This window comes from Gossypium raimondii, chromosome 5 (assembly GCF_025698545.1).
Source record: "Gossypium raimondii isolate GPD5lz chromosome 5, ASM2569854v1, whole genome shotgun sequence".
Classification (NCBI taxonomy): Eukaryota; Viridiplantae; Streptophyta; class Magnoliopsida; order Malvales; family Malvaceae; genus Gossypium; species Gossypium raimondii.
The window spans coordinates 26,551,790-26,576,382 of NC_068569.1; the positions used below are offsets into that span (position 1 = coordinate 26,551,790).

The window sequence follows — 24,593 nt, forward strand, 5'->3', positions numbered from 1 at the left end:
TTACTAAAGCCTAGCCAAGCGTCGAAACACATACAGACATGATATCAGATCAAAACAAACATAAAACCAAAATAAGTGACTTAGGGCCACACGGCCGTGTGCTCTAGCCGTGTGGAAATGCCCAGGCCGAGTGGGAGGTCAAAACACCCATGTGAAGATAGGCACACGCCCATGTAAAGAGAGGCACACGCCCGTGTGAGCCAGGGACATGATCGTGTGACTAGGCCATGTAACTCTTTGTTCATTTGTGCTGAAATAGTGTGCAGGGCAAACACGGCCGTATGAGGGACTCATACGTCTGTATGGGATCCTTAAATCCCCAAATTAGCCACACAATTGTGTGGCATCAAATCTCTAAATCCTTAAATTCCTAATCACACACGCCTGTGTGCCGAGGGACACGACTATGTGAAAATCGACTAATTTCAACAAATCAGCCACATGGCTATGTGGCCAGGCCACGTGGCACCAAAACCTACTTGAAAACCCTAATTTCTAACTATACACGACTGTGTGAACCGTTTGTGTAGGGGCATACACCCCTGTAGCCACCCGTGTGATCACGAAACCACCTCCAATTAGCTTAGAAATCGAGTTTTTCGGTCACTAAATCAACCCTCGATCGGTAGGATTTAGAAATACACCAACATATACAGATTTTTATGCCATTTAATAGTATTACCGAACATCGACAACAAATTTCCAAAAGGCACATAGATTGTCGCATTCCACTAAAATCAAACTTACAATTCAAAAATATAATTGAAAAGTCTCGAATCCACACCTAATTTGCGATTAACGATGTCTAGACACTGACTCGACGACAATGAGCAGAAATCTTCGAAATCTGCCAGCAAAAGCCATTTTTAAAAAAAAAGAAAAGAAACCCAACAAGAGGAAGAAAAGAACGTCCAAAAAAAATAAAAAGAAAGAAAAAAATAAAAATAAATGGTTATATCTTTTAACTTAAAACAAAACTACTATTTAACAAAACAAAACAAAACAAAATAAAAATATTTCTCCAAAACACATACACATGGACTCGAACCTAGAACCTAGAGGTACATTAGAACTCACACAACCACTAGACCATCAGACCCATTTTGCCACTTAAACGCGCAACTAAACACAATAGCGTAACTTTCTCACTGGCCTTAACAGTAAAACTCAAAACTTCTAACCCCAAAATCCAGGGTGTTACAATTTGAAGTTGTTTTGAGAATTTTGATTTGTTTTTTTAACAAATTTAGTATTAAAGATAGATAATCAATTTTTCGTAGGCGTTTATTTCAATGGAGTAATTTTGACAATAATTGTGGGATGTATATTTGAATGTCACCAATAAATAACAATGAGATTTAATAGAAATGTCTCGTTTGATGATATGAAGAAAATGATTAATGCAAAAATTGATAGATGTTCTAGGAGAAAGATTTCGAAACTTTTCTACAAGTTTTCAGTTTCAACGGATCCTATAAAATTGTTCTAAGATTGAAGACGTGGAGACAATGGTAGCTCTTTATTGTAGGAATCGGAGCAACCAAAATACACCAATTTAGTTATTTACTGAGTTAGCTGGTGTAGAGCCAACTGAAGATCTCACTCCATTAGGTGAAGAACATGGAGCTCAAGAGCCGTGTATGGTGGTTCTGATATTGTATATTGATAGTCAATCGACTATACGTGGGATCGACATTGATCTTGATGCTGGAACTGAGATTGATGTGGTTGGTGATGATGTATACAATTGTAGTGATCCTTCTGATCACAAGGTCAATACTGATAGTGATCCCATTGTGGACGAGGTCCCAGATGATATTGACGACGAAGGCATGAATGATGATGGAAACGTTAACGCGTCTTTAGTCGAGAAGCAGATTCATCGTATTGTGATACATAATAATCTTGAGACACACATGTCGCAGATAGACCCCGATGTAGCGCATGTAACCGATTTCTCAAAGTACCCTGAAATACTTCCTACTCATCACTGGCTGTAGATTCCAATCCTGAGGAGTTGTTCGAGGGCCAGAGATTCAAAAGTAAGGAAGAATGTGTATTTGCCATTAAACGATATAGCATGAATGTATCAATAGACTACAAAAGTCACTATGTCTAAACTGACATTATATATTAGGGAGTGTTGGAAGTCGGCAGAAGGCTGCAATTGACGGGTATGAGTCGTATTTATTTAGAAGTCGCAGATGTGAGAGATATAAAAATTTGTTGAGCCTCACACATGCACTTCAACACGTATGATAGAAGATCATCAAAAACTTGATTCCAAAATTATCTGTACGTGTATCATGCTAATGGTGAAAGATATGCCGACCATTAAAGTTTCAGTACTGATTGCCAAAATGCAGGCATGATTTCAATATTGAGTATCATATCGGAAGGCATGGATAGCTAAATAGATGGCAATGGAGCAATTGTACGGAGATTTCGATGTGTCGTACAATAAATTACAAGGATAGATAGTTACGATGCGAGATTCTGTGCCAATGACTGTCATTGAGTTGCAGACACGACCTTATTACGGCCTGGATAACCAACTACAATCGGGAAAAAGAATTTCCAATAGATATTTTAGACGTTTGATCCATGTTTGCGTGCATTTCCCCATTGCAAGCCATTTGTGCAAGTAGATGAGACCTGGCTATACAAAAAATATCCACAAATCCTACTTCTTGCAATTGCTCAAGACGAGAACAAAAACGTGCTCCTGATAGCGTTTGCCATCGTAGATAAGGAGAACATGGAGTTAAGAAAATTCTTCATAACGAACCTGCAGAGGTATGTTATTAGTAACATTAATATTTGTATCATCTCTAATAGAGGGAAATGATTAATTGCCGCCATTAAGCGTTCCGGTGTGCCATGGAGATCTATTTACTACACCCGACACATCGCAGCTAACTTTCACCCAATCATTTCCATGTTTCCACCTTTTGCTAATCTCATGGATGTCCCCCAACCATCTGGCACTGTCGGGATATACTGTAGACAACCGAACTGTTGAAGTACTCGATCACCATGATACCACTCTACTGTTTGGAAATTGATAACGGGTGCGTTAATACACCATAGGTTTGAGTGGATGTGGGAAGACGAAGGAATAACAGCTATAATTTCTGGGATAGAATACAACATTCAAATAAACTGCACAGTTAATAACATGGTTATATTAATGCGGGTCGAGTGAGATAAAATAATAAAATGTCATGAATATTGGAAAAACTTACCCCCTCTCCAGCACGATTCTCGATCATCAGACGGTATATCAGAATCGTGTATAACCTTCTGATATCCGAATTAGTGTTCCATCTATAAAAACAAATTGTTAGAATAATATAGTTCGAAAAAAAGTCAACTAATTGTTATAATGAGTAAAAATTCATCACCTAGTAACGAGTGGAAATACATATGATTGGTGACTCATCAATGCCAAGAATGACATCCGGTAAAGTGTCCACGACTGTAGCAATTTGAGGCATCCGCCTATGTCCACCGTAGAAGGATCTGTCATCCGAAAAAGTTCTCGATACAACATGGCTAACACTGTAGACCCTTAACTGTACGAACGAATGTTATGCAAATTAGATAATAAGGCCAAGTACATCAAGTGGACCTTGTTGTCATTTGCATCCGGCATGAGTACACCCCCTATAAGTTGCATAATGTAAGCTCGAATGGAGTGCATCACCTCCTATTCACTGGCAGTACTCGGCAAATGCTCAAAATTGGCCTTTAGCCATGAAAACTTCAAACCCGTAAACTTTCCCTTACTGGGCAAGCGCCGAAGTAAGTCATAGCAAAGGGCGGTCAGCCTAGAGATCGAACTGATGCCTGTGACTGCATTTTCCTTGATGGGGAGCCTGAGCTGTAGTGCAACATCCTGTTGAGTGATGGTGCACTTCTCGCATGGCAAATGAAATGTGTGGGTTTATAGACGTCATCGCTCGACTAAATCAGATATTAAGTTGTATCGTACATCAAAGGTCCGGATCAATGCCGCTGATCCGAATCTGACAACTCCAAGTATGACATTAGGCGTTCATCTGGTAAAAACCTTACACTATTAAAACGACCCCTCAATGTGCAGTACGGGCTCTGACATTATTAAATTAGAAAAATAGTTAATATAATCTAATTTAATTCCATAAATGACGTGAGTAACAAATAGCAATTCATTACCATCCCATTAATAGTACTTGAAATGTGATTATCATTATTAATCAAAGAACTTATTTGTTGCAAATTTACAATTAACAAAATGAATTCATTTAATTTGTTGCAAAAACACAATAAATAATTTGGATTTGAGAAAGAAAAACACAAGTAAATATGTGAGTAACAAAAACACAAGAAAAAATTAAAATATCTCATAATTTCCCATATTTTACCTACAATAAAAAGATTTATGTTAGTTTACAATAATAATATAATTAAAATAAACATAAACTATCTAAATATAAAAACATACGAATAAAAAAAATAGAAACATACTTGTTTAGTTTCTTTCAAACAACCTATAAAATTATATAAAACAAATTTAATCAACGTTTCAATAAATCAATAAAAATTTTCAGATAAATAAAGATCAAATAAAATTACATTATAAAAAATTACATTAATAAAAATCACAAAACACTAAACTAAACACTAACAATTTATAACCTAATCATAAATTATTAACAAAATAATTATAAAATAATTTTTAAAAAACATTTACATCACTAAAAATCACAAAACACTAAACTAACCACTAACAATTTATAACCTAATCGTAAATTATTAACAAAATAACTACAAAATTATGTTTTTAAAAAAATTAAATTACTAAAAACCACAAAACACTAAACTAAATACTAACAAGTTATAACCTAATTATAAATTACTAACAAAATAACTTTAAAATTATTTAAAAATTACATTAATAAAAATCCCAAAACACAAAACTAAACACATCAATTTATAACCTAATAATAAATTATTAACAAAATAACTATAAAATAATTAAAAAACAAAAAATTACATTAATAAAAATTCACAAAACACTAAACTAAAAGACAGACAAATTAAAACATAATTATAAATTACTAACAAAATAATTTTAAAATAATTATAAAAACAAAAAATTACATTTATAAAAAAAACATTAAACCATAAACACTAAACACAAACAATTTATAATAATTAATAACAAAAGAATTTCACAACATAAAAAATATAACTAAACCCTTTAAATAAATAAAAAACTTTATTTACTAAAATAATACATACCTTTTTTTTTTCTCCTTCTTCTCCTTTCTTTCCCTCTTTTTCTCCTCACTTCTGCACCCTTCATCTTAAGGGGGACCATGCTTATAAAGCCCACCATTTTCAATTTTTTTTTCCTTATGAAGGGATTTAACACTGCAAAAATGCAGTGTGCAGGTGCAGGGCAAGTGCAGGGCGGGCGTGGCAAGGGGATTGGGCACCGCACTAGTGTCGCCTGTCAGACAGGCGTGTTTGGTGCCGCCAGTCCAGGTGGCATCACACGCGGCATTCATGAGTATTTTGACCTGGTACAAAAGTGGTGCTGCCTATGTACATGACACCACTAATAAAATAATATTTATAAAATGTATTAAAAAATTGGTGGTGCCACCTATGAAAAAAGTACCACCCACCTAAACATACTACTTCCGTAAATAATCCTATTGATAGCCGATTTAAGAAATTATTCTTTTATATTATTAGTAGGGGTGAGCAAAACTCGATTTGACTCGAAAAAATAAAAAAAATTCGAATTTCGAGTTAAACGAATCGAGTTATTCAAGTTAATCGAGTTATTCGAATCAACTCGAATTTTTTTCGAATTTCGAGTTCGAATCGAGTTGAGTTTTCGAATTCGAATAACTCGAATAATTCGAATAATTCGAATATCAAACTATAATATTTTACATTTTTACCCCAAACTCCCAAACCTTTTTACTTTTCCCTCAAAACTTTTACTCTCCTCCCCTCCCAACCCCCCAAAACTTTTACTCTCCTCCCCTCCCAACCCCCCAATCTACCCAAAATCCATTTCCCACCAAAATTTTACTCTCCCATTTATTTTTTCTCAAAATTTTACTCCCCAAAACCCTCAAAACTTTTTATTTTTCCCCAAAATTTTTACTCCCTCCCACTTTTCCCCTAAAACTTTTATTCCCTTCCCATCTCACCTCTCATCTATCTCAAACCCTCCCCCCTCCAATTTTTTTTTAATATTTTCCCTCCAAAATTTTACTCCCCCTATTTACTTTCCCTCAAACTTTTATTCCCAAAACTTTTTTATTTTTCCCTAAACTTTTACTTCTCACCCTTTACTCTCAAATAAAAATCAAAATTATCCAAAAAATCTCTAAACATAAATAGTAATAATTTTATTTATATCTACTATTTATATTATTAAATTAAATTTTACATTTTATATTATTTATATTATTGAATTGTTTAGTCATATTGAATATTTATATTAAAATTGAATTATTAATTATGCCATAAAATATTCGTGTTAAAATTTTATATTGGTTCAATTTCACATTTTATTTTTAAAATAACTTTTATTAAAAATCATATTTTTACATTTAATATATTTTTAATTCTAAAATACATAGTGACAAGAATCTGAAGATAATTGAAACAACTAAGCAAGTAAAGACACTAACCAATATATAAAAAATTAATAAATAAATTATGAAGTGATGAAAGTTAATAAAAAATTTGATTAAGGTGGACAAATTTTATTACGATGGGTGACAATGGTTACAAGGACCCAAAATTATTTTTTAAGATTTAACTCGAACAAATATATTCGATTCGATTCGATTCGAATTCCATCTCACTCGACTCGATTCGAGAAAACTTCAAATAAAGTTAGGATGATAAAATGAGATTCGAAAACTCGATTAACTCGAAAATTTTCGATTCGATTCGATTCGACTCGATCGAATGCTCACCCCTAATTATTAGAGTAAATTGGCCACATTTAAACAAGCAAAACAGTAAAAATAAAGTCTCAGTGCATTTAGCAGAGAAATAGAAGATATTTTCACTGCTAGAAACCCTTCACCTACCAAAAAAACAAGAAAGCCTAGAAACCTTTCCTTCTGATGATCTGTTGCACGAATTCTGCAAATAAGTTCCAAGAAGTTCTAACCAGGAAAGCCCAAAAGCCATCGATCTCGATTCACTACTTCCATCGCCGATTTAGGTACTTCTTCAACCTAGAAATGATTTTCAGTTAAGGGAAATCCTGCTTTAGCTATTGTATGAGCTACTCCATTTGCTTCTGTATCAATATACTGAAAATAGATAAAATGAAACTTAGTTGCCAATCTTTTAATCTCTTCTATGTGAATCCCTATTTCAGGTCTATCCAGAGCCCATTTTTGAGCCTTAACAATCGTAGTTCTCGAATCTCCTTCCATCTCGGTATGTTGTAAACCCATTTTCATCGCAAATTCTAAAGCTTGGACGCAGGCTAATGCTTCAGCAGAAAAAGCAGTTGCTACATATGTATTTCTCCTCACCCCCCTTCCCAAAACAAGGCCAGCTTTATTTTTTATTACAAAACCTAACCATGACTGGCGGAGATTTGGCTTGAACGCTGCATCAAAGTTCACCTTAACATTTGGACTTTTAGGAGGCTTCCACTGGGATTTCATGGTCTCATTTTGTTAAGTAATTTCATCTTAATCTCATCAAGTTCTCTTATAAGGCTCTCAACTTTTGTGCTAATATCCTGGGTTGTCTGTCTTTTGCCTTCCTCTCCTATTTATTACGAGATTGCCAAAGCGCCCAAACAATAATCGCTATTCTGCGGCAGGTAAGAGTACTATTCTTCTTAAACAAATAAACAACCCAGCCCCATATATTATCTGTATCAAGATCTGGGGACCAATCAATACTAACCTTCTGATAAGAATGAGATGAATGAATATAGAAGCGGATCATTAAAATTTGTCAAGGTCGCGAATTTGACTTAAGACTTTAGTCGTTCAGAAAGAAGTTTGAATTTTTGACACAACTTGAAACACAGTAAAATTCAAGTTAGATAAAACAATTAAAATAAATAACTAAAATAATTAAAATGGAATAATAAATCTACGATTAGAAACAATAAAAATGAAAATAAAGAAGATAGATGGAAATATAAAACGTGATATGTAGAAGTTCTAAGAAGCCTTGGAAACATGAAGAATCCACAACCCCCTTCAAGCGACTCTAATTTCCCCTCCAAAAAAGAGAACTTAGCAAGAAAAAAAATTTGAAGATGATCCCTATAATTTGAAAAGATTGCTAAAACTCTTCTAAAAGAAACGTAAGAGAAATTCTTAAAAAAAAAACTCAAAGAGAATCTATAAACTCAAAGAGAAGTTGAGTAATAATGAATTGAATGAATTGTGTACAATGCAAATGCCTATATATAGGCTAGCTAAATAAATCTAAATAAAATTCTTACGTATACTAGAGTTTAATTTAATCTAAATAAGAAGTAGTTTTAAACTAAACTTTCTTATTAATATAAATCTCCAAAAAACTTATAATACTTAATAATTATAAAAAATTTGGAATAAAATAATAATAAAATGATACGAGCTGATAAATATAATATTGGGCTCATATATAATAAAAATTAATCCTAAAACCCAAACCCAATATGATTTGAACTCGAATTAAAAGCCCGAAATTCGTAATTCCCATCATAATCCCATTCAGAAATTCTGCTTGTGCAGTCTTCACTAAAATGGTCATAACCTGAGCTTCCGAACTCAAAATCGAGTAATTCAAAATGCGTTTCGAAGCTAAGAGACAGATCTTCAAATGCCATGAGACATCTTAACAAAAAAAATGTCAGGACCTTATCCAAAAAGTCACCTCAAATCTCTTGATTTTTCAAGCCTAAAAATTGGCAGCTTTGGTGATTGAAATTTAATAAATTTCACTCCATCCGTGCATGTATTATTCTCCCTTTCCTCAAAAAAATTCGTCCTCAAATCTTGTCTTTGATCGAATCTTGATTTGATTTGTCTAGCCTTTGACATTATTGATGAGTATTGAAGTAGTATGAGTCCATCACATCATAAGTCTGAAATTATGCCGTGAGACTTGCATTACCTTCTCTCAAACCTCTTTTGCAGCTCCACATATTGTAATTGCATACACCGAAGTTTCTGGAACAGCTCCACATCTTGGGCAGAGTGAGGAGGAGGCAATCCTTCTGTTGTATAGAACATAGGCAGTAGGAATGTAATCATTTAGTAGTCGCCAAATTGTAATTTAGATTTTAGAAGGCATTTGTAGCTGCCAAAGTTTTCTGTATATGTCATATCTCCCTTGTAATGTATTATCTGTAATCTATCGACTGAGTAGAAGCCGATAGTCGCTAGGGACAGAATATTCTCCCGTACTTTCCATCGTCCAAATGATCTTATCGTCCACAACATTTCGAGATAACGGGATATATTTGAAATTTATTATTAATAGAAAAATAATGAAAAGTCAAAATCCGATACATGATTTAAAAATAATGAAAGGATTAAAACAGTGAATTATAATCTTTCAAAAAAATATAATAATTACTTATACAAAATTTCCTTTTAATTATATTAAATAATTAATAACTTAATAATTTAAGTAACTAAATTTAAAAGTAAACTTTTAACAATTGTAAGAAATTATTCACAGCATGAGATAAATTGATATAATATGAGAAAACCAAAATATAACATGGTATAAAAACAACAAAAGCACGACATAAATTCACCAACTTGCAAAATATATAAGAACTATTAATGTGTTACAATTAATATTAAAATCACAAGCACATCTCCAATATGAGTACAAATATATAAATAATTTCTAAAATTGAATTTATATGATAAATTAATACACAATATCAACACAACATAAAATGTGATTCATTTTATAGATGGAATGAAATAATAAATTATATGTTCGCAATATAATATGAATTAAAAATAATATCAACACAACATGAAAAACCAAATACAAAATAATAATATAAATCATCTTTAGGCTTATCTTTTATTTTACTTTTATACTTTTGGCTAGGTATTTTTCTAGGTTTGCTTTTTGTTATGGATAGCATCTTATTAGGTGTTTTCCTCTAATCTCTTCCTCTATAACACCCCACACCTAGCTTAGACATTATGGTCAAATATTAAGTAATTACATAAATTTGTTTTAAATCCAGATTTTGAACTGGAAAATTTGTGTTTCAACAATATCAATTTTGACAAATCTCTTACAAGTTTTAGGAAGATACTCGTTAAAGTTATTTATTTTATAGCAATTTATTTTAACATTATACATTAGGTTTAATTATCAAGATTTTAGCCATTGATTTGGGAATATTCATCTGTATATACGTTGCTGATTCATGCCTTTTTCATAAGGAAACAAATCAAAATTGTAAGGAAGAAAAAAAGAACCCCATTGGATTATGAAAGGACCATACAAAGATACTCCTAGTTCCACTGACTGTGTTGTTTGAAAGTGAAAGAAATTAGAGGGACCATCAGTTGATTAACTGTCAATGATACAAATATGAAACATCCGTTGAGTCGAATGGTAAAGAAATTAATATTTGTTAAATAAGATTTCTGTGACCATACAAAGATACCCTTTTTTTTCAGCATAAGTTGCATTGCATGCATATTTATGAGATTTTGATGTGTTGATTTCTTTCTACATGCATCTCTACACCTAGCTGATTATACTTCCCTGCGAAAATTTTGTCACCATTTTGGTTGCCTAGATCTTTATCCTTTTATTAGTATAACTCATCTTCTACCTAAGTTGCTTAATAGAATTGTTCATGCTTCTTTCAGTGAGTCCCAATTACTTCTCTTTTAGAGTTTGATTTAATAGCAGGGCAGCAATTTCCACTGCTGGTTATATTTTGTTTGGTTCCTTTTTCATGTTTATGGTTATGGTTCCTGTTGTTGTTGCATTTGTTTTTATTTCACCGAATATGAATGTTTTGAGAGGAATTGGAGTCCTTGAATCGAAAATCCTTATGCTGCTTAACTGTCATCCTCGAATATTTTTGTATAATCCAGTTCAGCTTAAGGAGATTGTGGAGGAAGTCAAAGGAATGGGAATTAATTCTTCAAGGAAGAAGTTTCTTCTTGAAGAAGTTTCTTGCTGCGGTTCACGCTTTGACATCAATGAGCAAATCCACACTAGAGAAGAAATTTGATGTATATAGGAGATGGGGTTGGTCGGACCAAGAGATTCATGAAGCTTTTCAAAGGTATCCGTCGTGTATTACTGCTTCAGAGGATAAGATCATGGCTATAATGGACTTTCTGGTGAACAAAATGGGCTACAATTCGACTCTTATTGCAAATAATCAAGTGTTTTAAGTCACAGCTTAAGGGTTATTGTTCCGAGGGCATTGTTTGCTCAAGAATTGTTATCACAAGGTTTGGTTAATAACTTAAAATTGTCCGTATTGTTTGACACATCGGAAAAGGTGTTCATTAGGATGTTTGTTGACCATTTTATAAACAAAGCAGCCGATCTCTCGAAGCTTTACAAAGAAAAACTTAAGATTTCAGAAAAAAAATTAGAAGGGAGTTAGCATAGGCTGCAGCATTAGTATTTTGTAAGATGTGCCATGTTGTCCTTGAAGACCAAAGGAATTACTTTTTGCACGTTCATGTCCCGTTGTCTTGTTTCAGTTCATTATTTTGGTCTAAAACTTCTTGTAGTTGGAATTTGTCAATGTAAGCAGCCATGTTTTTGTAGCTGTATTCCTTTCTTCCATTGATGAAGCTTAAGCTCAACATTTTGCTTGACTTGCTGTTAATTTAAGTCTCATTGGTTTGAAGTGCAATAGTGTAATGAGTTTCATTGGTTGCCTTGTTAGTGTCTTTTGTTTTTTCTGCATGTAAGCAGATTCGAATAACTGTCTTTGATACAAGTTGAGTTTAGCTTTGCTGGTTCATACAGTCACCTTTACAAGATGGTGTCCAATTTAAATCAATGAAATACTTTTCATATGATACATAATGAAATTTTATTGCGCCTGGTGTATCTGACCACTGTTGTCCCAGTATATTGATGTTCTATGTGAAATTTTGTAGGCATTGGACTGTTAGCTACCGATTTGCTCCAGACATAAATCGTTGGCAAGCTGAAGCTCTAGTTGCAATTCAAGAGGTTTGGTAACTTATCCAATCTTCTAAACTTGTAAGACTTCAAAATCAAATATAGAGAAACACAGTAAAACACATATATGCTGATTTTTTGCATGGAGTTTTAATTTTTTTTTGGAAATTATTTTCTTTTTTCGGTATTTTAGCTATTTATTTTCTATTTGGTAAAGTAAATAAGAATTTTTGCTTACAAGTATTTTTTTAATTTTAGCTACTTGAATCATTATACTTTGGGTAAGTGTTAAAACAATCATCAACTGTTGTGAGGTTACAACACTCGAGAGTTTGACTGGACATAAATGTTTCATCGTATTATGAGTTTAGTAGTAGATTCTAGAAAGATTTGATATTGAATTGCATAAGAAATTGCTGTTATTGTTCTTGGATTTGTTTAAACAAATATTTTTGTCTCACAATTTATGCCAACAAGTATATACAACAAGTCTATTTAACAAGTCCTTCCAAACACATTTTTAATTGGTATTAAAGCCTAATAACAAAAGCTTTTGGTGTGATTTTCTATTTGGTGAGTTAAAATGAATTTTATGAAGGTAACTCAACTTCAAAACTACTTCTTTTGGACAAAATAAACTATGCCTATTGGAAGATTGAGATGTGAACATTCATCAAGTCTATTGATAAAAGAGCTTGAAAATCATCTATTTAACTAGATGCGAGCCTCCTAAAACAACAAGCTTATATGGGTCACATATTGTAAAATCAAAAGCACAATGTATCACTAAAGAAGATAAGATTGTAAACTTGACATTCATACAAAATTATAGGATTTCTTGCACTAGTGATTACTTAGATGGGGCGTTAGATATAATACAATGAATAAATTGTAAGGTGATTAAAATTGAAGGAATAAATTAGAAACATTTTATTAAAAATAAAACTAATTAAATGTGTATATTCATGTACAACGCATTATTAAAAAATTATTTTAATAATATTACATATATATCGACTTTTGAACCATTATAAATTAAACCCAATCCAATCATGAGTAAATAAAATAAAAATTTGATCATTAGATATAATCAAGTAAACAACTTGATTAAAAACAAATATTCATTGATTAAAAAACAACTTGATTAAAAAACAAGTATTTTGTAACATTGTTGATTAAAAAACAAATATTCATTGTTAATGTTAATGTTAATGTTAAAGTTCTATTTTTTGCTTCGTTAAGATTCTGAATTTGTATTGTTCATTTTTCTTTGATAGTGTGATATTGCTTCCTATTGAAGCGGCTTGTTTGATTGCTTCCTCCACCCACAGTTGATCGTCTTCTTTTCACACAATCACTGTAAGTTCTTTGGCAATTAAATTATTTAATTTTATTTTACTGTTATTGAAATTATTATTGGAGAAATGTGACCCTTTTACTGCGATTTGACAATATGGAACATATTAATATATTGTAGTAATGGCTCGTCTGCCTTTAATTGCACAAAGTGTGAGGCGTAAAAGAATTGGTATTGCATTGACAATATGGTTAGAAATCTGTAGAATTGCGATTTGGTTCTTATTTACAATGGGTGCCAGCCTCAGCCTACATACTTATAGACCAATGATTAGGTCCTATACCTTAGATTTTTATGCAAAATGGGATTACGTTTTAAGGCTTGTATATGCTAGTGACGAGACCTGTATTGAACAAGTTAGGATGAATAGAACTGCCTTTTTTAAACTATGTGAGATGTTAGAATCGTTAGGGGGATTGAAGTCGTCAAGAAACATGCTTGTTGATGAGCAAGTGGCAATGTTTTTACATATCATCTTCCATCACCAGAAAAATCGAGTTATCAAACATCACTTTAGAAGGTCCGGGGAAACTGTTAGCAGAGCATTTCATAGTGTTTTAAATGCTATCATATGCTTACAAGATGTGTTATTTAAAAAGGCAAAGCCAATTAGAGCTGATTCTTTTGACACAAGGTGGAAATGGTTTAAGGTATTGGACTGAGTTTTATATATAGCTTGTACAACATTTAGTTGATTTAGATTTAAATTAGTATTCTAACTCAAGGTTTTATATCATCTGATATAGAATTGCTTAGGTGCTCTTGATGGAACCCACATCAAGATTAGGGTTCCAACAGATGATAAACCTAGATATCGAACGCGAAAAGGTGACATAGCAACAAATATGTTAGGTGTTTGTACACCTGATATGCAATTTGCACTACACCAAAACAGGCTTTTAGCGGCGCTTTTTAGCGCCGCTAAAAGTATTTACGGCGCTTTGCAAAGCGCCAAAAAAACGCCGCTAAAGACCAAGACCTTTAGCGGCGCTTCTCCCACAAACGCCGCTAAAGACCAAGACCTTTAGCGGCGCTTCCCCACAAACGCCGCTAAAGACCAAGACCTTTAGCGGCGCTTTTATCACAAACGCCGCTATAGACCTTAACCTTTAGCGGCGCTTCTAGCAAAAACGCCGCTAAAAACATAAACTTTAAAAAAATTATTTTAATCAAATAATATTTATTTTATGATAAATATTATATTATGTTTTATTTTTAAATGTGAACTTTAAATATACTTTTAAGGATAAATAAAAATATTATGTAAATTAAATTTTCTATAAAATTTTAACTTTAAAACTAAATATAAAAATTAATGAATTTAGTTTTAGAATTTAAAATAATAAATTAATAACACAATTAAAATTCAAAAGTTAGAACTCAAGTTGCCTTAAATATTAAAATAAAAAAAATTTAGAATCACAAAGGAAAGATAGCTACAGAAAACATTTATCCTTATGATAAAATCACATACACCAATGCATACAAAATAAAAACTTAATGCTACAGAAAACTTAATGCTACAAAATAAAAATTTAAGCTTCCTATACATACACCAATTTGCTGTAGTTATCTGTCTCATTTATACTCCACTCCACTCTCGCAGTCTGAACCATAAAGAAGACAACACCACCAGTGTTTGATGGCTCCAAACCTAAAAAGATTAAACTGATTATTGACTTGATCATGCTAAGTTTATATGCTAAGAAAAGATGTTATAATTGTGTTCAGGAACACTAAGTTTAGGATTATATAATTTTCAGATTCATTCAAATGCAACTTTTAAGACAGTTTCTATTAAAAGGGACCAAAATAGTTAGTGTTCTGTTCTACTTTGCAAGTCTAAGATAATGGAGATTTCTGAATTAACCACTCAAAATCGCCAACTTTATCAACAAGCATAAGAATTAAAAATCTTTTAGATTATTTGATAAATAAAATATTTTATCTTTCTTGCCAATAAAATAAAAAACAAGAATCAAATTAGTTCAACTCCAAGTCCTTAGTCAAATCAGTTCAACCTCAAGTTCTTTGTCAAAAGAAAAGAATATATATAAAAAACCATACCTAGTTTGATTGGCAAAATGTCGTTTTCTTTGGTAGGCGACCATTGGGAAGATCAACAATTAATTAAGAAGATGAAAAGAGATAGACCTTGAAGAGTTTTTGCAAGCAATTGATTAACTTCTTCTATGTTCGAATTTTTTGATATTCGATTCTTGTTTTTTATTTTATTTTATTGGTAAAATCAACTTAATTAAAAGCTATTTCAACACTACAATTATAGTAGTTGTGATGTATTTAGTGATGTATTTAGTGTGTGCTTAGAAGATATATAGTTAATTCAAACCACATTATTACCCATCAAACAGTTTCATACCTATGATTATTGGAGTCAGCTTCAACTTGGATTTGGACCCACCTATTAAATTACAACATACCACACAAAGCAATAAATTAGTTACTTTACGATTTCAATTATTTAAATAATTTCAACTCCTTTTTTTTTTGAGTTAAACATTCACATCAAATTAATATTACTATCTTAAAACAGAAAATAAATAACATGTTGAATTGTATAAATGGAAAGTACATACATACCTCTGGTATTATTGCATCCAGAATTTGTTGGGGATGGTGGGAGAAGGGCTCGATGGCATTCGTTGGTATCTGGGGAACTCTCAAATCCTGATGGGCGGTAGCAGAATGTTTGATTGTTGGACTTGTCAAAACCGCAGGCTCCACCAGAAGCATTGCACTTCCGGCAGGCTTCCGTATCTTCCTTCCATTGCACCTCAAATCCTGTTTCCAATGCTTCTTCCAAATCCAGGAATCATTTCGAAGTCTTTCCCAGGAAGATTGAAGAATCGGGACTCTAAGATTAGCTGAACATCCATCTGGACGAATGTTATCTGTAGTTATGGAAACATTGTTGTAATTTGAAGAATTGCAAGGGAAGATTCCAAAACTCGATGAAGATTGGCAGTCATAAGACAGAGTAAGATTGGTATTTCCAGAACCGAGAACGAATGGCTCAGAATTCAGGATCGAATCTTGAATTGGAATTTGAGGATGACAAGAGCCATTCTTGATGAAGTCCTCCCTCGCAATCCTTAGAATTTGATTTTCATGATGGATGTCCAGCACCTCATACTTTACACCAACAATTTCAATCTTAGTGGTATTAGTAAAAACGTCACAGTGAAGTGCCAAACCAGGATGTCCGCATTCTGGATCTCGATCACCTCTGGAGAAAGGATATCCAATGGAGATATTCCCACATTTAAACACTTCATCGCGGCACTTCTCGTACAGTTGATCGGGACTGGGTAGTGAAACAGGAAACCCAAGAATAAGCAAAACAGAAGTTTAAAAACAAGTAATTTCATGTAGAGGACATATTTTTTTGTATAAAGTGCATGCCTTAAAAAGTGCATGCCTTAAAAAGTAATTTAAAAACAAACTAATTATAACCTTTTTTCATCTTTCTTTCCCTAACTTTTTTTTCTTTTTTCTCTTGTATTCTCCTTTCTTATCCTCCATTACTTTCCCAAATCCATCCTCTATGGGGAAGGAGTTTAGAACAAAAAGGAAAATAGAAGATTTTAGAACTGCCATTTCATCACAAAGTCAACGACATTTAACAAAATTAGACAAAAAAAAAACAAAAAAACAAATACAATTTGGATAACTATTTTGTAATTTTTTAATTAGATGACCAAAATAAAACTTAAAGCATAATTGTAGCTTACCCAAAATTAATAAAATTTAAGTCATGAATAAGTATCTTTTGGCTTTGCATCATTGATTCATGTGAATAAAAGGCATCACTTTAGCCATGTAATTATTATATGCTTCTCAACCCCTTTCATGGAGTTATTCTAATAATATTGTTATTTAAAAGATAAATCATGAACAATACAAAGCAATATCTAGCACCAAACACAAAACAAGTATCAGATATGAATATAAATCCGACACATTATGTTATGTAGCATATTTATGATAAAGTTATGTCATTGATGCCCTACACGCTCCCGTTTACTCATTAATGGCCACCAAAATGATGATTAAAGGACACTAAATAAACCCTTTTCTCACTTTAAACTGAAGTAGACAAGTAATAACAAAAAAAAAAAAGGAAAAAAGACAGAACAATGATTAACAACATAGCCCATGTTAAATTTTTAATCATAGCAAAATCCATTTTTCTTAACAGTAAATTACAAACTTAGCTCAGCCAGTACTTAATACTTATGTTGCGAAAAATGGTCCTTGGTTCTGTTTAAGGTATGCATGAACAACGCTCTCATTTCACCATCCCTGTAAAATGAAGCTAGAAGTCAAAAGATTCTGTGAAAATTACCATTCATTCACTACTTTTCAAATTCTTCTAATACGCTATTTTCTTCATTCATTACTTCTTTTTTTGCTACTATTGTATTTATGTAAATAGTAGCAGAACAATCCTGAACTGCAGAAGGCATGTTAAAAAGCACAATGCGAAAACATAGAGAAGCTTCTTCATGTGTATATATATAGTATTAAGCAAATTAGAGATGTACCTTGAATTGAACCCCAAGACTGAAATTCTTGTGAAAAATGGAGAAGAAAATCAGATTGACCTAACTCTAAATGAAACTGTGCATAACTTCTCTTCTTATTTAGATTTCTCCCATTTACTAATAATCAAACAAACAAACAAAAAAATTTAAATCCAACCAAAATTACGAACCTGAAGCGTCCTTGAAGCTTCAGTTAAAACCAAAGGACCCCCTTGGTGATGCGAGCTAACTCCTCCAACCACCGCTGCAAGCGAAGAAGACGAAAGACAATCTGCCACCGCACGACGAAACGGCTCCGGTGGCTTCTTAAGCGACGAAGATCTAAGCCTCGACACTCAACTGCCTGCTCCTAACTGAAGCATTGAACCCCCGGGCTCCGACCTGGACTGAAAGTTGTAGCCATCGGACTTAGGTTGCACTCCGAATCCACGCACAACCGTCTGTCAAACTTAACTCCAATTTTTTTTTTTGAAAAAGAGTTTTTAAGCAATTAAAATCTTCTTTTTCCCCCTCAATTCAATCGTTACTACATTTCAACAGAGAACAAAGAAAGAGAGAAATTTGTGGAAGATTCAAAATCTTATTTATTCTGAGAGTAAAAAAAATGAAAATAGGAGAGGGAAAACTGGGAGGAGGAAAAGTGGGAAAAAAAGAGATTTTGAAACGGCAGGGTTTTGAAAATTTCTATATTATGCTTATCTTTTGTGGCATTTTTTATAGAAATGCCGCAAAAAATCATTTTATTTTGAACAAAAAGATCTCATTTTACTCAGCTAAAAATATTTTATTTTGTCTACTAAAAATTATTAGTTAAGTGATTTTATAAAATATTTATTATTATTATTTTTTATAAACTTGATTTTTATAAAAAACAAGTACTTTCAAATAAATATCGTATATTTTAATAAGAAAACAAATGATTAAATAGTTGTATTTAATTATTAAGTTAGAATTATCCAATGTAAGATTGAGACGTTAATCATGATTTTATATTATTCTTTTCCAATCTAATCTCCATTTTATTAGAGATATTTCTTCCTAACTAAAATATAACTATATATATTGCTAAATGTTCGATGTGAAATGATTTTAGTTTTTTATTTCATTTTATTTGTTATAATTTAGTCTATCCAAAATAGATAGTTACCTATCCATATCAATTACTTTTTATTTATTTATTTATCAATGTTTTTTAAAATCTAATATTTAAATATATCAAATGGTTTATATTAAATATTTTTAAATATAAAAGCATTAATTGATTGTATAAAATTTCATCATTTAACAAATCTCAAGTAAACCTTAAATCCTAAACCATTTAATATATATAAATTCAAAAAACTAGTTAATCTAAACCCAAAACCCTAACTCGGCCCCGAATCTCTAAACCTTAAATCGCTAACCACAAACCCCCAACATCTAACCCCTAACCCCAACCTTTAACCCCTAACTACTAACCCCTAAACCTTATTTAATATAAATTAAAACACACTAATTAATCTAAACCCTAAACCCTAACCTGACATCAAATCTATAAACCCTAAATCCCTAACTCTTAATCTCTAACCCTTAATCCCTAACCCCTAAATCACAACCCTTAAACCAGAACCCCTAATCCATAGTCCCTAATTCCATAATCTATAAACCTTACAATTCTAAACCATATATCCTAAATTCTAACTCCTAAACCGGCCTTAAATCCTAAATTAACCATATATCCTAAACCATATACCCTAAACCATATATATTAAACCCTAAACTATAATGACAATTACTTAAATATTTTAAAATTAATACTATCGTATCTTTTACAATTATATATGAAATTATTTAATATATAAATTAAAAATCAATACCATGTACCCAAAAATTTTAAAATTATTTTAAATAATAGTATTTTAATTTTTCCATTTTTAACAAATATTCAATTAAAAATAAATTGAATTTTAATTAATATAAATAAACAATTAAATAGTAATTAGACAGATAAAATGTTTTTGCAGCTCTTTTTCAAAAACGTCGCTAAAGCCAAGAGCATTAGCGGCGCTTTACCAAAAACGCCGCTAAAGCAAATAGCATTAGCGGCGCTTTTCCAAAAACGCCGCTAAAGCCCAGAGCATTAGCGGCGCTTTTCCAAAAACGCCGCTAAAGCCCAGAGCATTAGCGACGCTTTTCAAAAAACGCCGCTAAAGCCCCAAATGGTCTTAAAACGATGCCGTTGGGCATAGGTTTTTTGCGGCATTTTCTCAAAAAACACCGCTAATTCTCATTTTTAGCAGAGCTTTCCCTAAAGCGCCGCTAATGCTCTATCTTTAGCGGCGTTTTACATAAAGCGCCGCTAATGCTCGATTTTTAGTGGCGTTTTTTATCCAAACGCCACTAAAACTGCCGCTAAAAGCCTGTTTTGGTGTAGTGTTGTTTATGTTCTTTCTGGTTGAGAAGGTTCAGTTGCTGATGGACGAGTTCTTCGAGATGCCATTAGTAGAAGACATGGACTAAAATTTCCTCATGGTAAAGTGGATAGTTAGAGGACTTTGAATTATTCATTAAGATCAAATTTTTTGTGCTGAATTAATCATTTAAAAAAAATTATTTTATAGGTTGTTATTATCTAGTTGATGCTGGATACACAAATTGTAAGGGATTTCTTGCACCTTTTAGAGGACAACAATATCATTTGAACGAGTGGCGTTAGGGTTATCAGCCAAGTTCTCTGCAAGAGTTTTTTAATATGAAATATGCCTCAGCACGCAATGTTATTGAAAGATGCTTTGGGTTATTAAAACTTAGATAGGGAATACTTAGGAGCCCATCATTCTATCCTGTAAGGGTGCACAATAGAATTATTATTGCATGTTGTTTGCTCCATAATTTTATTCGAACCCATATGAGTATTGACCCTATTGAAGCGGAGGTGGGAGAAGGATTACCTAGTAATGTGGTGGATGACGATGAACTGAATATCTCAAATATTCATCCATCGGATGCTTGGGCTACTTGGAGGATAGAACTACCCAACCAAATGTTCAATGAATGGCAAGCATCTAGAAATTAGTTTGTGAAACTTTTTTGGTGTTTGAATTGTTTTTTGTATTGTACTAAACTTATTGAATTATAATTTAATTTCTTTTCATTCAGCATGTATTATAATTTTAAATTTTTGTGGTATGGAGCTTTTGATTCATGATATTAAAATAGTAATTAATATAATTTGTTTTTTTTTCTTAAGATAATTATGTCAGGTGTTCCAGAATCAAATGCGTCTTCTCAAGCTTCTCGAGGAACCAAAAGAAAATGGGTTCCAGAAGAAGATGCAGCATTGGTTTCCTGCATAGTGGACTTGTACAATGTTGGAACATTTAATGCTAATACCGAGTTCAAAGCCGGTTATTTAAACGAGTTGGAAAGAATGCTACAAAAGACTTTACCAAATGCAATGTTGAAGGCGAAACCTAATATTGAATCGAGGATTAGGTTACTAAAAAGGGAGTGGTCAATCGTCTATGACATACTTAATGGCCAAAACAATAGCGGTTTTGGTTGGGACGAGCATAGGCAGCTTGTTGTTGCTGAAGATGCGGTTTAGGACTCCTATTTAAAGGTAAGATTATTTCAAGTCTTTATTATCTTATTTTTACCAAACTTATAACTAATATGATTTCCTCATTTTTTTAGAGTCATAAAGAAGCCGCTCAATTTAGACATCATTCTTTCCATTACTACGACCAGCTAACTGCCATATACGCAAGAGATCGAGCGACTGGGAAAGATGCTCAAACAGCTGCTAATGTTCTTGAAGAAATAAATGCTGAGGGTGTACCTACTACAGATATGGATGAAAAAAGAAACTCATTCTATGACTGCGAAGCTGACGTCTCTTTGGATGACATGGATGTTTCTGCTGCGTAGCCGTGACGAGGAATAGACCAAAGGGGTTCCTCATCTTCAAACAAGAAAAAGAAGAAATCTGATGCTCGTGATAATATGTCTTCTTCATTTAATGAGGCTGCCACTTTATTGGCCGAAAACATACGGGCCATTGACGATTAAATCAGTAGGAGTATTGCCTCCGATGTGGTAGTTCAGCAGAAGTCAGAAGAATTCCAGATCATCCAAGAGAAAGCTACAAATTTATATTCAACCTTATGGGAAATTGAAGGTTTAACCGATGATGTGCGGCATCGAGCTTTGAGTAAAATTCCAGATCATCCAACTCAAATGCTCATTTTCTTTAGTTTACCTTCTGCTGCACGATTGGAATGGGTCAGAAGATTTCTTTCTGACCATTAAAAATCAATGTTCAAACTTTTTGATGTTGTAAAACTATATAACTTATGGATTATGATGTAGAATTTCATTTTCATCTAACATTTTCTTAATATAAGTTAATTATGTTTATGCGAATATAATTCTCAAGTTATATTATGATTTTAGTAAATTCATATAAGAACATTTATTATTAAGAATTTTATGAAATTATATATCATTATTAAATTATATTTAATATTAATTAGTTTAAATTATATAAATTCATATAAGAAAATTTATTATCAATAATTTTATTTAAATTATATATCATTATTAAATTATATTTAATATTAATTATTTTAAATTATATAAATTCATATAAGAAATTTATTATCAAGAATTTATGAAATTATATATTATTATTAAATTATATTTAATAATTATTATTTTAAATTATACAAATTCATATAAGAAAATTTATTATTATAATTATTTTAAATTTTATTAAATCTTATATTTTAATTAAAATATATTTAATATTAATTATTTCAAATTATATTTTATAGTATCATATATTATGATTTTAGTAAATTCATATAAGAATATTGATTATTAAGAATTTTATTAAATTATATATTTTAATTAAAATATATTTAATAATAATTATGTTAAATTATCTTTTATAGTATCATATATTATGATTTGAGTAAATTCATATAAGAATATTGATTACTAAGAATTTTATTAAATTATATATTTTAATTAAAATATATTTAATAATAATTATGTTAAATTATCTTTTATAGTATCATATATTATGATTTGAGTAAATTCATATAAGAATATTAATTATTAAGAATTTTATTAAATTATATATTTTAATTATAATATATTTAATAATAATTATGTTAAATTATATTTTATGGTATCATATATTATGATTTGAGTAAATTCATATAAGAATATTGATTATTAAGAATTTTATTAAATTATATATTTTAATTATAATATATTTAATAATAATTATGTTAAAATATGATTAAATTATTTATTATTGATATTAATAATTTTATTAAAATTTAAATAACAATAACAATAATCATTTACCCAAACAAATTTATGCTAAGGGTATTCTAGTCATTTTAGTTTTTTCCATCATGCTATTACACCTCGATTCTATTCAACCAAACACAAGAATACTATTACGCCTCTATTCCGTTACACTCAATCAAACAATTGATTTGCTATTACACCTCTATTCCATTACGCTTCTATTTCATTACGCTTCTATTCCATTACGCCTCTATTCCATTATGCCTCTATTCCAATACAGCGAGCCAAACGTGCTGTAAGAGTTAGAAACCACTCACTGTATATGAATAACATTTTTTATGGATTTGTATTCAATATGCTTTTAGTGGAAATTTTTAATTTCATAAATAATTAAATTTAAGTTGTAATTGTTTGAATATATAATTATATTTATGAGTATATTGTATTTGTAATTATCCAAAATTTAGAAAAATCAACTTCATATTTATGTCACGAGGTTAGATTTTTTATCTCGTAATTCGTGTGGTCTTAAATAATTTCTTCGCTTTAAATGCGCCTAAATCAGCCTAACTCTTGCAAAGTAAGAATTCTCGTAGAACTTCTCCAAGGCATCGAATTATAAAATAAAAACAACTCAAAGACAAAAAAAATGCTCGAAAGAACATAATAGTTACAGAAAAGCAAAGCATGTTGTTTGAATAAATGCTCTCAATATATTTTTAACTCAAAGAATAGGATACAATAGATTATTACAAATGAGGAGGAGACCCTCTATTTATAGTTGAGCTCCCCTAAATCCAACGTACAACTATCTTTATATCAATGAACAAGATTGAAGCATATCTACAATTAAGGGATTTACATAATTCCCAAGATTACAAAATCAAATCTTATTATATTACAAATATTCTAAAATGACTTTTCCTATTTACAATGGTAGTTCTAATTTTCCATAAGTGCTTGCTGGGCCACTAAGGCTTCAAGTAAATTAACTTCGTCACTTATTTTTCGTATAGGACCAATTCAAGTGGGTTAAAGGAACCCCATTTAATATGAAGATCTCCATAGGACACTATTTATACTATAGTCAACCGACCCATGACACTTACACATATATATGGCGAACAAGATTTAAGTGAATTTTTTCTCATTCTAGTTTTATTTATATTCATTTAATTTGCTTTGCTCTGAACTGTATT

The 24,593-nt window shown here is 31.5% G+C and overlaps 1 long non-coding RNA gene across 1 annotated transcript; it reads right to left on the reverse strand.

The window, feature by feature from the left end:
• Positions 1-17,686: 17,686 nt before the first annotated feature.
• LOC128041230 (uncharacterized) lies at positions 17,687-18,742 on the reverse strand. The gene is made up of 2 exons (XR_008195942.1): positions 18,264-18,742; positions 17,687-17,851 (listed from the first exon to the last, which is right to left on the reverse strand). It is a non-coding gene; the product is annotated as an uncharacterized LOC128041230 (long non-coding RNA).
• Positions 18,743-24,593: the final 5,851 nt, after the last annotated feature.